The following is a 15,380-nucleotide window of genomic DNA, read 5'->3' as shown; positions in this document are numbered from 1 at the left end:
AAGGATCGGTGCAGTCCTCAGTGTAAGTTCAGATTCCCCAGCAATGTCCCTGACCAGGTAACCAGGAAGCCCTGAGCATGTGGAGTCTCCCACTATGCCCAAAGTCCCATCCATACTGTGAGTCCTCCCACACACCCTCAGGGTTTTTTTTTTTCATAGTCCTGGTACAGAAGCCTCACACAGTCACAAGCTCCTAGCCCCCTGTTATTTCTCTCCACCAGAGTCAGAAGTCTCTACTTGGCTGGTTACTGGGCATGGACACAAGCTGGTGCAGCTGTTACGTATGTCCAACATGGCACCCACTCTATCAGCTTGTTACAGGAAGCTATTGTAAAGAGATCAGGGAGAGAGAAATGTGTCCATCCTGTGTTGCTGTGGATTCATTCTGAGAGGAGAAGCACGGTGTGGGCAAGAGGTGCGGAGCCACAACACAGAAATTAGGAGTTGGGTGAAAGCGGGCTAGAGGCGAGCAGCTCTCAGACTCATTTATTTCAGTTGGTACAGCAGCTTATATAGTCAATGCAGCTAATCTGGTAAAGGGGCAGTTTATGCCATAACTAATCACTGCCTGTTGCCAGGCAGGCTCCTTTGCCAGGTGAGTTCCAAAGCCATTTCCTGAATAACTGACGCTTGCTTGCCAGCACCATGTTTGTATGGCCTTCTCATTCCAACTGAAATAAATGAGTCTGCGAGCTGCTTCCCTCTATCCTGCTTTCACCCAGCTTCCAGTGTCTGTGTCTTGACTCTACACCTTTAGTCCCCACCGTGCTTCTCCTCTCAGAATGAATCCACAGCAACATTCCATCCACTGGTCCACTCCAACACTGGCCATAATGGCCAGAGCCATGCCAATCCGAAGTCAGGAGCCTCTTCCAGGTCTCTCACATGGGTGCAGGGGCCCAAGGACTTGGGCAATCTTCTACTGCTTTCCCAGGCCACAACAGAGAGCTGGATCAGAAGTGCAGCAACCAGGAATTGAATCAGCTCCCTTATGGGATGCCGGCACTGTAAGCAGTGGCCCCACCCACTACGCCACAGTGCTGGCTCCTCACCTTCATTCTTAAATGAGAGCTTTGTGGGGTACAGAATTCTGGGTTGACAGTTGAGGTCTCTGTGTGAGACCTTTGGCTGTTGGGCTGGAAGAGCGATGGTGTCTCTCAAGAAACACCAGCGACAGGCCTGATGAGCATGTCCGTTTATTAGCAATTAGGCACAGACTTTTATAGGGTAAGAGAGGAAGACAAAACCTGGGATAGTAGGCCGGCGCAGCGGCTCACTAGGCTAATCTTCCGCCTTGCGGCGCCGGCACACACTGGGTTCTAGTCCCAGTCAGGGCACTGGATTCTGTCCTGGTTGCCCCTCTTCCAGGCCAGCTCTCTGCTGTGGCCAGGGAGTGCAGTGGAGGATGGCCCAAGTACTTGGGCCCTGCACCCGCATGGGAGACCACAATAAGTACCTGGCTCCTGCCATTGGATCAGCGCAGTACACTGTGCACCGGCCGTGGCGGCCATTGGAGGGTGAACCAACAGCAAAAGGAAGACCTTTCTCTGTCTCTCTCTGTCCACTCTGCCTGTCAAAAAAAAAACAAAAAACAAAAAAAAAAACCTGGGATAGTAAAGCAATTCTATAGGGCAGACAGGGAAGCATGCCAAAAGACCCCTAACCAATTGACTTATAGGTCACATAGGCCCCTGTGTGCAACCTGCCTACATTTGGAATGTGGGAGTTGCTCATTGGCTCTCTGTTTATCAATCATAAAGGCACAGCAACAAGGCTTCTAACAGGAAGAGGGGATTGGAGAAATGGGCCTAGAGCTCTTGCTGGCTGCCAGCAGCCAGGCTATGGGGTCCACCCCAACCTCCCGCATGGGCAGAGCAGGCAGTCCCATGGGATCACCCACAGCAGTTTTTTCTTTTAAGACTTGGACTGTATCTCACCATTCCCTTATATCCTGAGAAATCAGCTGTGAGTATAATTGGAGATCCTCTGAAAATAATCTAGTGTTTCTCTTGTGCACATTTTAGAATCTTTATGTTTTACTGTTTGACTACAATGTGTCATGGTGAAGATCTTTTCTGGCCATGTCTGCTAGGAGTTCTATGTGCTTCCTCTACTTGGATGTACCTTTCATTCTCCAACTTGCGGAAGTTTTCTGTAATTCTTCTGCCTCACCAAGTCTGCTGTTAAGGTCTTCCACCACATTTTTTATTTGATCTATTGAATTATTCATTTCATTTTGATCTCTTTAAAAAATCTCAATTTCATGGGAAAAATTTTCTTTCATGTCATGTATGGTTTTCTTCAGTTTGTGGATTTGCTTCTGATTGCTTTTGAGTAATCCTATGATTAGTGTTTTGAATTTCATTTCTGGCATTTCCTTAATCTCTTCATTTTCACATTCTAATACTGAAATATTTTGTGTTCCTTTGGGGAGCCATGGTATTTTCCTCTATTTTGTTACTTGAATTTCTGCACTTATTTCTAGGCATTTGTAGACTTTTTGGTTTTCTTTTCTTCTGATGGCTTTTATCTTTGGGTTATGGTTTAGTGGACTGTCTGCCCTTGCATTGAATACCAAGAGATGTGTGGTGGGTGTGGCCAGGGAGCTCTGGTCAATGCTATAGTGTGGGTGAGTTTCCAGGGTAACACACAGGTTTGCTGTGATAGAACTCAATATCCATCTATACCCTACACCTTCTCATATAACCACCGAGTCCCCAAGGTCTCAGCACATAAAGCTCCCCCAGTTGCTGGGTCCAGAGGTTTCTCTCCACCTTGCCAGCCTGTCCATTGACAGAGAGGTAGATGTTCCCTGATATAGCTCCAACTAAGCATTTTGACCCTGGGAGGCTACAGGAGCATGTCCCCACCATCCCACGTAGCTGCCCAGCCACCTCCCAGCCAGGCTCAAAATCAGTGGGAACTGTGGACCATTCCTCCTGCCACAAACTCTAGATCACATGTGCACACTACAGCCATTGGTTGCTGCCTGCTTGCCACCACTGCTGGCACTACCAATTAGGTGTCCCATCTCAGCTGCTATGCACACACCCAGAGGTTTCCATAGCTGCTGCCCTAATCCAAAATGGCACCCGTGCTCTCTCAGCCAGACAGCAGGTGCTGTTTTGGAGAGACTAGGGAGAATCACACGTCCCCCTCCACTTCCACTGGGTCCGTAACCACCAGTAACCGCCAGGCTCCAGGGCTCTAGTCTGGATGCATGCCATGTTCTCCTTCTAGCTCTATCACCTCTGGTTGCTGCAGTCCAACGTCGCCTTCATCTCCCAACTGTTGCCCGCTCCAGCTCTCCTCTGCCGTAGCTGTTCACACACTCCTTCTGCTCCAGCTCCACACAGGTTCATTCCACTTCACCTCCCCTCATAGGGTTTCCCCTCCTGTTTCCTCTCCAATTCTCCCCTGGGTGTGCACTTCCTCCACTTTTCACTGTTTATCCTTAGCCTGGCGAACCATGTTGCTCCCTAATCTGCCATCTTTAAAAACCTTGGTTTTTCAATACATTCAGCCAATCTAAATCTTTTGGTTGAGGAATTTAATATATTTACATTCAAGGTTATTATTCATAGATAGGAACTAACAGGTGATTTTGTTGATTGGTTACGGATTATACCTGTTAGTGAATTTTGCAGTGTCATATGGTTTCCTGATGTTTACTTCAAATGCAGGATTTCCTTCAGAATTTCTTTCTTGTAAGGCCGGTCTGGTGGAAATAGATTCTCAGTTTTTATTTATGAGAGAAATACTTAATTTCTTCTTCACTTCTAAAGTTAGCTTTGCTGGATATAATATTCTTGGTTGATTTTTTTTTTTCTCTTAAGACCTTGAATATATCATCCTACTCTCTTCTCACCTGTAAGGTTTCTACTGATGCATTGAAGATCTTTTTTGTTTGAACCTGCTTGGGGTTTTTGTTTTTTAAAAAAAGATTATTTATTTTGAAGAATTACAGAGAAGATGATGCAAAGAGAGAAAGAAAGGTAGGGAGGAAGGGAGGGAGAGAGACAGAGTAATGGCCAGGACTGGGCCAAGCCAGGAGCCAAGAGCTTCATCCAAGTCTTCCACATTGGGTGCAGGGGCCCAGTGACTGTGACCATTTTCTGCTGCCTTCCCAGGCACACTAGCGGGAGCTAGATTGAAAGTGGAGCAGCCAGGACTTGAATTCAGCAATTTTACCAGCTATGTCACAGCACCTGCCCCTTGGGGTTCTTTGAGCTTCCTGTATTTGGATGTCCATGTATCTTTAAAGACCTAGGGAATTTTCAACTATTATTTGATTTATCAGGCTCTTAATGCCTTTTTTTTAAAGATTTTTATTTGGCAGGTAGAGTTATACACAGAGAGAGAGACAGAGAGAAAGGTCTTCCTTCCATTGGTTCACTCCCCAAATGGCTGCTACAGCCGGTGCTGTGCCGATCCGAAGCCAGGAGCCTGGTGCTTCTTCCCGGTCTCCCATGTGGGTGCAGGGACCCAAGCATCTGAGCCATCCTCTGCTGCCCTCCCGGGCTACAGCAGAGAGCTGGACTGGAAGAGGAGCAACCGGGTCAGAACCTGGGGTGCCGGCACCGCAGGCAGAGGATTAGCCAAGTGAGCCATGGCGTCGGCCCCTCTTAATGCCTTTTTCCTTCTCTTCTCCAGGAATCCCCACAATATGAATTATGTGGTATCACTTATTTCACATAGACTTTCTTCATTCTTTGTAATCATTTTCTCTTTATTTTTGCCTGATTGTGTTATTTCAAAAGTCTTATCCTGGGACCAGTGTTGTGGCACAGGGCATAGAACTGCTGCCTGCCTTCCATGTGGGCACTTGTTCAAGTCCCAGCTATTCCACTTCTGGTCTAGCTCCCTGCTAATGTCCTGGGGGAAAAACAGCAAACGATGTACCTAGTATTTGGGCCCCTGACACCCACATGGGAGACGGCCCAGTTGTGGCTATTGTAGCCATCTGGGGAGTGACCAGTGGGTGGGTGGAAGATCTGTCTCTCCCTTTCCCTGGAACTCCGACTTGCAAATAAATCAATCTATTAAAAAAAAAAAGTTATACTCCAGATCAGAAATTCTTTCCTCCACTTGATCTATTCTGCTATTAAAGCACTCAGTCTATTTTATTTTTTATTTCAGTGATTGAAGATTTCATCTCTGAACTTTCTATTAGCTTAGTGATTTATTTTTCCTTGGTGAGTGTTTCATTCATGTCACTCATTTCTTTAAGCCACCTGACTATATTCTTTTGCATCGAGTTTCCTTGCAATAATTATTTTGAACTTTTTCTGACATTTCATAGACTTCCTTAAGGATCTAATTCTGAAGAACTATTGTGTTCTTTGGAGGTCTCATGCTTCTTAGGTTCCTTGTGTCCCTATGTTGACAGCTAGAAATCTGTATGGAGTATGCTTTATGGGAAAAGTTTATGGTTAAGATGGAATGCAGGATATCACTTGTTGCTCTGGCTTTGGTTCTATGTAAGCATAGAAATGTAGCCTCTGAGTGATTCCTTTTGTTTTAATCACAGTCAGCTATGTCTATAACAGAGTGGTCTAGTCTACTGCAGTTTGTGTGGGTAGAAGCGTGACTTTGAGGTGAATGTGGACTTCCTAGAGTGTGTTATCCTCAGCCCCCTGAGAGTTGGAAGTCTGTTACACTGGGTATTTTGATAGAGCCAGTGCCTTGTTGCTGGTTCTGAAGGAACCAGAAGGGGCTTGTCCCCTTGCCCCACTGGAAGCCTGAGAGAAGCTGGGGCTTGTGGCACCAAAGCTTTGGCTGTTGGAGTATGTGATGTACATGGGCTCCTCCTCAGGTCCTGCTAGGGGAGTGCAACTGGTACTGGGGCTTATAACTCCAACAACCATAGTTCCAGGACCAGGGGGTGTGAACTGAACCCGCTGCGGCCCCACAGGCTGGCAACAAGGCATACAAATTCTGCACTGGCAGGCTTGGATCTAGAGAGGGGGAATGCAGGCAGGTTCTTCCCCAGGTCTCCTGGGTAGAATCTACTGGGTTTGAGGAAAATAGTACTGACTGTTACAGTGCTGGCATTGCAGGGTACACTGAGCTCCTTACCCGTATCTCCCAGGGTAGAGATCAGGTGTTGGGGATAGTGATAGCCACCTGTCTGAAAGTGAGTACGGATTACTCCAAAGCATTTAATACCAGCATCAACAGTCCCAGTTCTACAAGGCACAGATGACCCCTAGCTCTCATGAGGCACATAAGAGTGTTGCTGGGGTTTGTGTTCAGGACTCCCAGCACCAGGAGTGAAGAGGGAAAGATGGTACTTCATCAGTCTGGATTTTTTATGGGTTGCTGATGATGCTAGCCCCAAGAAGCTGAGGGGAATCCTCCCAGTTCATGTAAAGTACATAAGCATAGCTCTGGTGCTTATTCCAAAACTTCCACAATGGCAGGATGCAGGGTATCTCCTTCTACCCACAAGTTTCCCTGTCTCTGGCTCCCCTCACTGGTGACAGTGGAACAGAGATCAGCTGAGAGACTGCACTACTGAGCCCTGTGCTCTGCTCTGCAGGGGTGAGGGTGGGGAGAGAGGCAACATGGTTTCCTTCTTAAGAGCCCAGCTGTCACTCAGACTCCCGTCAACTCCCCAGGCTGGAGTTTAAGTCACTGGGGATACTGTGGAATTCTCCATCTGGCGCTAGTGATGGTGGGGTGTGTGGCAACTTCCTCCTACCTTGACCTGGGAAGATGGCATCTCCCAGCAGGCAGCTGGTTGTGCCACACAGCCACCTCATCAGCCTGTCTGTCCTCTTTCCCTGCTGTCCCACAGAGTCTCTGTTCTGTTCCATCACTTCACTGAAAATTTCCGTCAGCCAGCCCCCTGGAAATGATACACTTCTGATGTAGCGTGCGTTCTGACTACTCAGCCAACTTGGATCCAAGAACTGAGTATAAAGCCCCGTTGATTTTTAAATCTATTTATTCTTGACCGGGGATCCCAGGGAGGTGGTGACATTTCCAAAGCCATGGAGACTCCAAGTCTGTAGTAGGAGAAGAGTCGCATTTTTACACAGGTTTCTGTCACACTCTGCCTTTTTCGGAGAATACCTAAAAAAGCTGACTTGGGGTCTGGAATCCTCAGATGGCTAGGACTGCCTCTCATAACCGCCCCAGGTTGGGAAGACTCATGAAATCAAGGAAGTCCACCTGCTTCTCATAAAATTGTGGAAAACTTGAGATTCAGAGAGGAAAACATCTGTTCAAGGAGATCTGGGGAAAAGTGACTGGCAGGGACAGGCATATGGCACCGAGGTCGAGTCACTGCTTGGGGTGCCCACATCCCATACCCGAGGGCCTGGTTCCTAGGCCAGCTATTATGTTTCCAATCCAGCTTCCTGTCTGTGTGCACATTGGGCAGCAACGGATGATGGCTGAAGTATTTGGGTCCCTGCCACCCTTGTGGAACTCCTGGGTGATGTTCCCAGTTCCTGGCTTCTGCCTAGTCCGGTTGAGCTGTTTGAGTATTTGGGGAGGGAACCAGTGGCTGCAAGATCTCTGCCTCCCCCCAACCCTTCCACATTCCTTGGTGTACTCCAAGGCATGGGTGAAGAATGAGAACTAAGTTTATAATGGGCTTCTGGGTGTTGAGCACTCTGTTACTGGTATAATGTTTCATATAATTGTAACCACTAACCTATAAAATAGGCATTTTCTTTATTCTACTTTAATGGAACCATACTCAAAACTTTAGTATGTCAAAGTTAACAAACCTTGTAAATCCCAGTATTAGATTTGACCCCATGTAGATACAGCTTTAAGACCCATACACTCACCATCCTGCTCCTATACAAATGGAGGATATAACCATCTTAAAAAAAAAAAAAAGTCACTGGGAACTGAGTGGACTCCCATAAACAGATTACTCCAAATAGAATGGGACCATTCCCTTGACAGATGCCTCCCACACCATGTGGTTGACTTGTTGCTTTTTTTGTTAAGGGAAGGTATCAAGAAGGACCAAACAGAAACAGATCAAAGTTTGGAATTCTTGAGATGTTTTCTTAGTTGAGCCAATATTCTGGCTTAACTTAAAAATTCAGTTGGTCTTGGGCTAGTGTGGCACTGGTGTGAGCCTTCACGAGGTTCCTCCAGTCCAGGACATATCACCCAGCCTGTCTCCAAGCACAGGCTGGCTGCAGCTCTCACAGAAAGTGTATGCTAATGGCACTGAACAAACTCATTTAGTGTTCAGAACATGAAGTTACTTAATGGTATTGCCAACCCCTTTGGTTTAAAGGTAAACTCAAAAGTTTAAGATGTGTCAGACAATTTTGGAGTATGGTCTTGTCACGACATAAGCTATTCTCTCCACCGTTGCTAGAACATAAGCAGATACACTTTCCTGGGTGGGCTATGCAGATCAAAAGTTCACATGGGTAGTCCCTTTGAGTCAATACTTCCACTTCTAGAACTCTATCCTAAGGGGGAAAACAAATAATAAGGCAGCATAAAGGTAAACGCAAGGATATCCATTAGAATGTGATGGTAGAAAACCAGAAAAACTAAATAGCCATAAATTTGTGATCGATTAGACAATCATTAAAACATGCAGCCTTTAAAATGTTATTGACATGGAGCATGTGCAAAATATATGAAGTGAAAATCTAAGTTTTAAGACAATATCTAGAGGACAAGCTCAGTTTTATAAAACCATTCTGCCTAGAAGTAGCCTCGCTAGGTATAAACTATAATGGTCACGTGTGGCATTCCAGGCGGTCTATCCTCAATTATTTGGAATGTTTCATGGACAGCATTTTCAATTCCATTGAAACGTACATGTAATTTTCAAAATAACCAGAATGAAATTAGCTTCTGAAAAACTGTTTTTCTGAAAAATAAGGCTTATTTTAAACTACAGGTGAAAACTATGGCAAATTGTTGCAAACAACCTCACCAGACACAGGAGAGCATGACTTTACAAAAGTTTGAGTTCTTATTAAGTTGAAAATAAGTATCTGAAAAGATATAGAAACTATCTACTACTTCGTCTAAATGCTAAGAGTTGCCGAGAACTTTTCATTTTTTAAAAATTGTTAGAAACTCTTAGTAACATTCAAATGATTTGCATTACAAAGGATAATTTGAGCCTTTTCTAGTTTTAAAAGGCACTTGGTATCCAAGAGGACATGATGATGATGGGGCCTCAGACTGGTTTTAATGGCAAAGTAATTATCTATACAAATGCACTGAGCCTAGTAACATAATTAAGAACCACTTATCTTCAAAGACATCTTCCAGCTTTAGCCTTTAAGAATTTCATTTCATGGCCGGCGCCGCGGCTCACTAGGCTAATCTTCCGCCTGCAGCGCCAACACCCCGGGTTCTAGTCCCTGTTGGGGTGCCGGATTCTGTCCTGGTTGCTCCTCTTCCAGTCCAGCTCTCTGCTGTGGCCCGGGAGTGCAGTGGAGGATGGCCCAAGTGCTTGGGCCCTGCACCTGCATTGGAGACCAGGAGGAGGCACCTGGCTCCTGGCTTCAGATTGGCGCAGCACCAGCCGTAGTGGCCATTTAGGGAGTGAACCAATGGAAGGAAGACCTTTCTCTCTTTTCTCTCTGTCCTTCTCTCTCACTGTCTAACTCTGCCTGTCAAAAAAAAAAAAAAAAAAAAAAAAAAAAAAGAATTTCATTTCATTTGGGTTAGAATTTCAATATATACAGTAATACAGTTCAGAATTCATTTTAGGATTAACTTAATCACATATTTCTCTTATAATTATTTCACTAGATTATTTCAGAAAACAAAGCAAACAGGTAAATAAAGCCAGAGAATTTAAGAGGCTATTGAAAATAGATGACGGTAATTGAATGCCTCCTCCATGCTCAGCATTGTACTCTCACTTAAGACTAATCTTTACATTTCTGGAAGACTGGTCTGGTCTCTATTTTACAAACTAAATTAAAAAATGACTTAGAGTGACTTGCCCAACACCATCCAGTACCGCAGAACGGGAATCCAATCCAAGGTCTCTGAGGGTTAGCAGTCCATTTGCCCTTTGAAACTCTTCCCTTCTCAGGTTAATGCACAAGGCAGACCGTGCACCAGTCAAGGACGGAAAGTTTGAAACAACTGTGGCTTCAATAATGTGAAGGTTTTATTTCTCTGAGTGCAGAAGTAAGTGGGCAGGGCTCCTAGGGTCCCTTGTAGGGATGGGGAATGCCTGGCCCACAGGCCATATCAGGCCCACAAAATCATTTTGTCTGGCCCTACCAAGGCAACTGAAGGCAGGATTCAAAAACCAGTAAGCCTCTATCAGGCTGATTTTTAAGCTGATCATTTTGTATGGCCCGTGAACGATGTTACAGATACCCAAATGGCCTCTGGCAGAAAAAGGTTCCCCACCCCTACAGGTGTCAGCGTCTGAAACTCCTAAGCTTTAGTTGCACTGCCCTGATGATCTGTGAGCCCACACATGGGCTCCAGCCACTCCTCTTCATTCAAACTGGCAGAAGGCAGGAGCAAGGTTTAAGTCCTAGACGTTGCTGGGCCGCAAGCCAGAACTGACATCCGGCAGGAAGGGAGACTAGAAAGGTAACCTTCATGTCCCAGGGGACTTTGTACCCAACTACAAACCAGAGTTCCGACAGGACCAATGTTGGGAGGGACAATGACCTATGCTATGCTGTGCTTATGGAATATGCCAAGAATAAAAGGAATTTAGACCCCCATCTCCCCCTGCATGTAAGTCAACATTCTGCCAGTGAAGTGGAGCATTAACCTGCCTTTGTGTGTCTGAACTATCTGTAGAGAGTGACAAATTCCCATGTGCTCCCATCCAGAATTAACAGATACTGATGATTCCTTAGATGTTACGATGAGAAAGCAAAAAGGCCTTGGATAGATGAGGCTGCTTTTGCAGCCAGGCCCAGTTCCACTTCTTTCCAAGAGGCATTGCTTTTCTGAACTTTTCCCATTGCTGTTTCTATGCTTTATATAAATATCAGCACAGAATTCTAAAGCTATAACAGCTCATATTTCATCTTCTGCAATAGAAGTTGATCTTTCAACGGCTATCCACATTCATATTAGATTGTTTATTCTTAACTTCTCAGCTCTTTGCCAACTTGTAAGCAGGCCACAGTTTGTCCAATTTTTTGACCATGAGCAATCTGAATTATTTTCAGCTTTTCCTACAAAAAAATAAAAAATTGAGCTGAGAGCACCTCCTTGTATGCATGTGCATGGATTTCTCTAGAGCACTGTTTCTGACTTTAATGAGCATGTGACTTGCCTAAGAGATCTTGTGATCCACAGATTCTAACGTGGCAGGCAAGGATGAGCTGCCTGGTGCAGCCCATGCTGCTGCTCTAATGACCACACACTTTGGTCAGCAGGGTTCCAGTTACGCACCCAGAATGTTGGGTCATCGGCTTTGCAAATATTCAGCTTCATCATCAAACTGAATCAATCTTTCCTCTAAAAGAAATGTTTCTCTCCATTCTCGCCAACACTTGGCCTTACGAGACTTCTTTGCCAAGCTGAGATCAGGAAAGGATGATTAAGTCACATTTCCCTGATTATAAGGGACAGTGATCACCCTTTTCACACTTCTGGACTATTCAAGCTTCTTCTCACATACAGCTTACCCATTTTCTTTAAAAAAATTTATATATTGGTAAGGCAGAGTTCGAGGCAGAAGTGGAGAGAGGAGGAAGGCAGGGAGAGAGAAAGGGAAAGGGAGGGATGGAGAGGGAGAGAAAGGGAGAGGGAGAGAGACAAAGGGGGAGGGAGGGAAGGAGAGGGAGAGGGAGAGGGAGAGGGAGAGGAGAGAGAATATGAATCTTCCATCCATTGGTTCACTCTCCAAATGGCCACAATGGCTGGAACTGGGCCGACCTGGAGCCAGGAGCGTCTTCTGGGTCTCCCACGTGGGTGCAAGAGCCCAAAGATGGGCCATCCTCCACTTCTTTCTCAGGTGCATTAACAGGGCTGGATCAGAAGTGGAGCAGCTGGGATTTGAACTGGTGCCCACACGGGATGCTGGCACTGCATGCAGGGGCCCAATTTTCTAATGTAGCCGTTTGAAGGATCCTGGGGGTTCCTTGAGACCCATTCAGAGGGCCTGCAAGGACCCTCCTTTTCCAATTCCTTGTCCAGGGGAGGCTGGATTTTCTTGCTATACTTTAACCCAAACAGAGTAAACTGACTGCAGGAACAGGTATGAGAATCTAGTTGTCTTTTACTAAGGTAAACACTGGAACTTTACCAAACTGTAAAACACCACTCTCCTAATTTTCCCATAATTATTTAGCATCTATTCTTAAACGAATTCATTTAACCTTTCTCAATTTTAATTCTAACACATTAAATATCCACATAAACACACATACAGAAAAACCTTTTAAAGCTCTCAATTTTTTAGAGTCTAAAGGGGTCTTGAGACAAGATAGCTGAGAACTGCAGCTCCAATGCTGTCATTTTCTCACTGATTTGTAGGGTATTTTGTTTTTTAAGATACTTTGGACACTAATCCTTTGTCACTTATGTCTAACGTTTTCTCTCACTCTGTAGCTTGTCTCTTTACTTATGGCACCTTTTATTCTCCAGAAGTCTTCATTGTGAAGCAGTCCTGTTTTCCTATGAGGGTGTGCTTTCATGTCCTGTTGTAAAGAAATCCTTTCGCAAAATTGAAGATAATCTTAGATATTGTTTTGTTTTTCATATGTAGGTCTTTATATTTTGGGGGAAGAGTATAACAGTACATGTTTCCACCATAAAGATGCAGGTCACTACCTCAAAAACCAAGTTCTCATATATGCATGGGCCTCTGGGCTCCACATTCTCAACTGCTATCTGTTAAGTTATTCTGGCACCCATCACGCGTTAATATTTTAAAAGTATTCTTTGACATTCTTGGGACAAATGCATGCCTCTCCCTCTTTCAAAACTATCTTGCTTCTTCCTAAAAGCACTGTTTTTTTCCCCATGTAACAAGCCTGGGGGTTTAACAAAAGGATTCCTGAGTGCAGAGTCAGGTAGCTGCCCCTACCCAGCTGGGGCTGTGGAGCTCCTGGGTCCCCAGCTCAGCTGCTTCTGTGGAAGCGGAGACCTGACAGTCATCTCGACTTTTTCTCCGGCCCTAAAAGCTTATAATAATTTTAGTACAAAGACATTAAACAAAATTAAAGGCTGAAAAATGAGCTAACTACTGAGCAAAGATCCTTCAGTGTTGCAGATTATGGAAAACAGAACTTGTCAGTTAAAATGTCCTATTATTTCATGTTGAAATTTAGAATTAGCATCATAACAACATTCTCAGGGCTATGGGTTGCTCTGAAATAAAACTATAGCCTTTTTTTTTTTTTTTTTGACTTATTTATTTATTTGAAAGAGCCACACAGAGAGGGAAAGAGAGTGAGAGAGGGAGCGGTCTTCCTTCTGCTGGTTCATTCCCCAAATGGCTGCAATGGCTGGAGCTGCACTGATCCAGAGCCAGGAGCATCTTCCAGGTCTCCCACGTGGGTGCAGGGGCCCAAAGATTTGGGCCATCCTCCACTGTTTCCCCAGGCTACAGCAGAGAGCTAGACTGGAAATGGAGCAGCTGGGTCTCGAACCCACGCCCATATGGGATGCTGGCACTGCAGGAGGCAGCTCCAATCACTACACCACAACACTGGCCCCAAACTACAGCTTTTTGTAAGAGTTTTATTTTCTGTATGAGTTTAATAACAATTTCAGGGACAACTTATACTAAAATTAATTTCCAACCTGGGAATACTGCAGGGGAGGAATCAGAATATAAACTTACAATACAATCCTCCTTTAAGTATTCTTATAATACCAAAGTGCCAATATTGCTTCGGCAGCAATCAAATGGACATGAACTCTACTGTGACTAAACTTCACCAACTCATCTGTTTAACAACTTTTGTGACCAAAGTCAGAAATTAGGAAAAAGGCTGTGGTTAAGGATATTGCTTCTATTTTGAAACAGGGAAACTCTAAATGGGCTTTACAGAGAACTGCCAAGTTGGGTATCGACTGAATTATACAAAGATTTCCTCTAATCCTTTCCCTCCAGAAACCTCACTCTACATATCTCCACACCTGAGCTAACTGCAATCAAGACAGTTACTACTGACCTTTAATGAGATTGTTGTAAAATGTGTGCCGTGTCTTTAGAATACGGCTGTGCCTCAAATGAAATGAAATGTTGGTGATTCACCCACACTGCTATTTTGCCCTGACATAAAATGTGGTATGTTCCCATTTTCCTTTTCAGAAGCAAATTTAGAAAGCATATTCTTATAAAATTTACTGCAGTTAGTTTAAAATGCATATTTCTGTCTGCAAATATTTAAACTGAAAAGATTTAAACCCAATAATATTTTATATAATGCCATTTTGGTTTAAAAAGGACTTTCGTGTAGACTATTTTGACCTTCATTCTGAACCCATATGATGGAGACAATATTATGCTAAGAACAGTGTTAGAGGTGAGAAAAATTAGGTTCTGCAATGATTGTTTCTCAACATTCAGGATGAGAAATGAGATTTCATTTCCAGTCACAACTGAAGGAAATCCCTTGAAAATTATGGTTGATTTTTGTCAATCTGCATAAAAGTGACAACTCCAATCAGTGTTATCTTATGGTCAGAATGAGGGAGAGTAAAGGAGGCCTAAGGGATGTCTTTGGCTCATTCTCTGCCCTCTGCAATGACTTCGTATTTTTACTGCAAAGTAACATGTGACTAACGTGTCATCCCACTCATTGTCAGGCCAATTTATCTACTTCAGATTAGAGGCAGGAAGAGACCAGAAGATACAAAACCGGCTACTGTCTTCCAGAAGAAATCCAAAAAGGAAGAGGGAAAATAATCATTACGAGGAGTTAGTGATAGAAGTTGGCAAGAAATAAAGAAGGAAAAGAAAAAAATACTGAATGATGGAAAAACAGAACCAAAAACTTCTGAGAAACCCAAAGAAGGAAACATCGCTCATTAGTCAGTAGAAATTCTAAGCCATCTGCTACCTTGCTCTACCATCTTTTATAGCTGTCACCAGGCCTGGGGAGGAAGTGCCATGTAAACTGATTTGTTTCCTACTCCACAATTCAAATATATCTTGTTGCTAATTACCAGTAAAATATTAAGTCAACACAGTGAAACCCTGAAGCAATATTACTCTGGAAATACAAGCATCTATGTACAATTTTTTAAGATTATTTATTTATTTGACAGGTAGAGTTACAGACAGTGAGAGGGAGAGACAGAGAGAAAGGTCTTCCTTCCATTGGTTCACCCCCCAAATGGCCGCTACGGCCGGAGCTACGCCGATCCGAAGCCAGGAACCAGGTGCTTCCTCCTGGTCTCCCATGCGGGTGCAGGGCCCAAGCACTTGAGCCGTCCTCCAC

The sequence above is a fragment of the Oryctolagus cuniculus genome, chromosome 14 (assembly GCF_051225735.1).
Source record: "Oryctolagus cuniculus isolate XC-2025 breed Fujian yellow rabbit chromosome 14, ASM5122573v1, whole genome shotgun sequence".
Lineage (NCBI taxonomy): Eukaryota > Metazoa > Chordata > Mammalia > Lagomorpha > Leporidae > Oryctolagus > Oryctolagus cuniculus.
The sequence above is the reverse complement of the archived record's forward strand: the minus strand, read 5'-3'. Positions refer to the sequence as shown.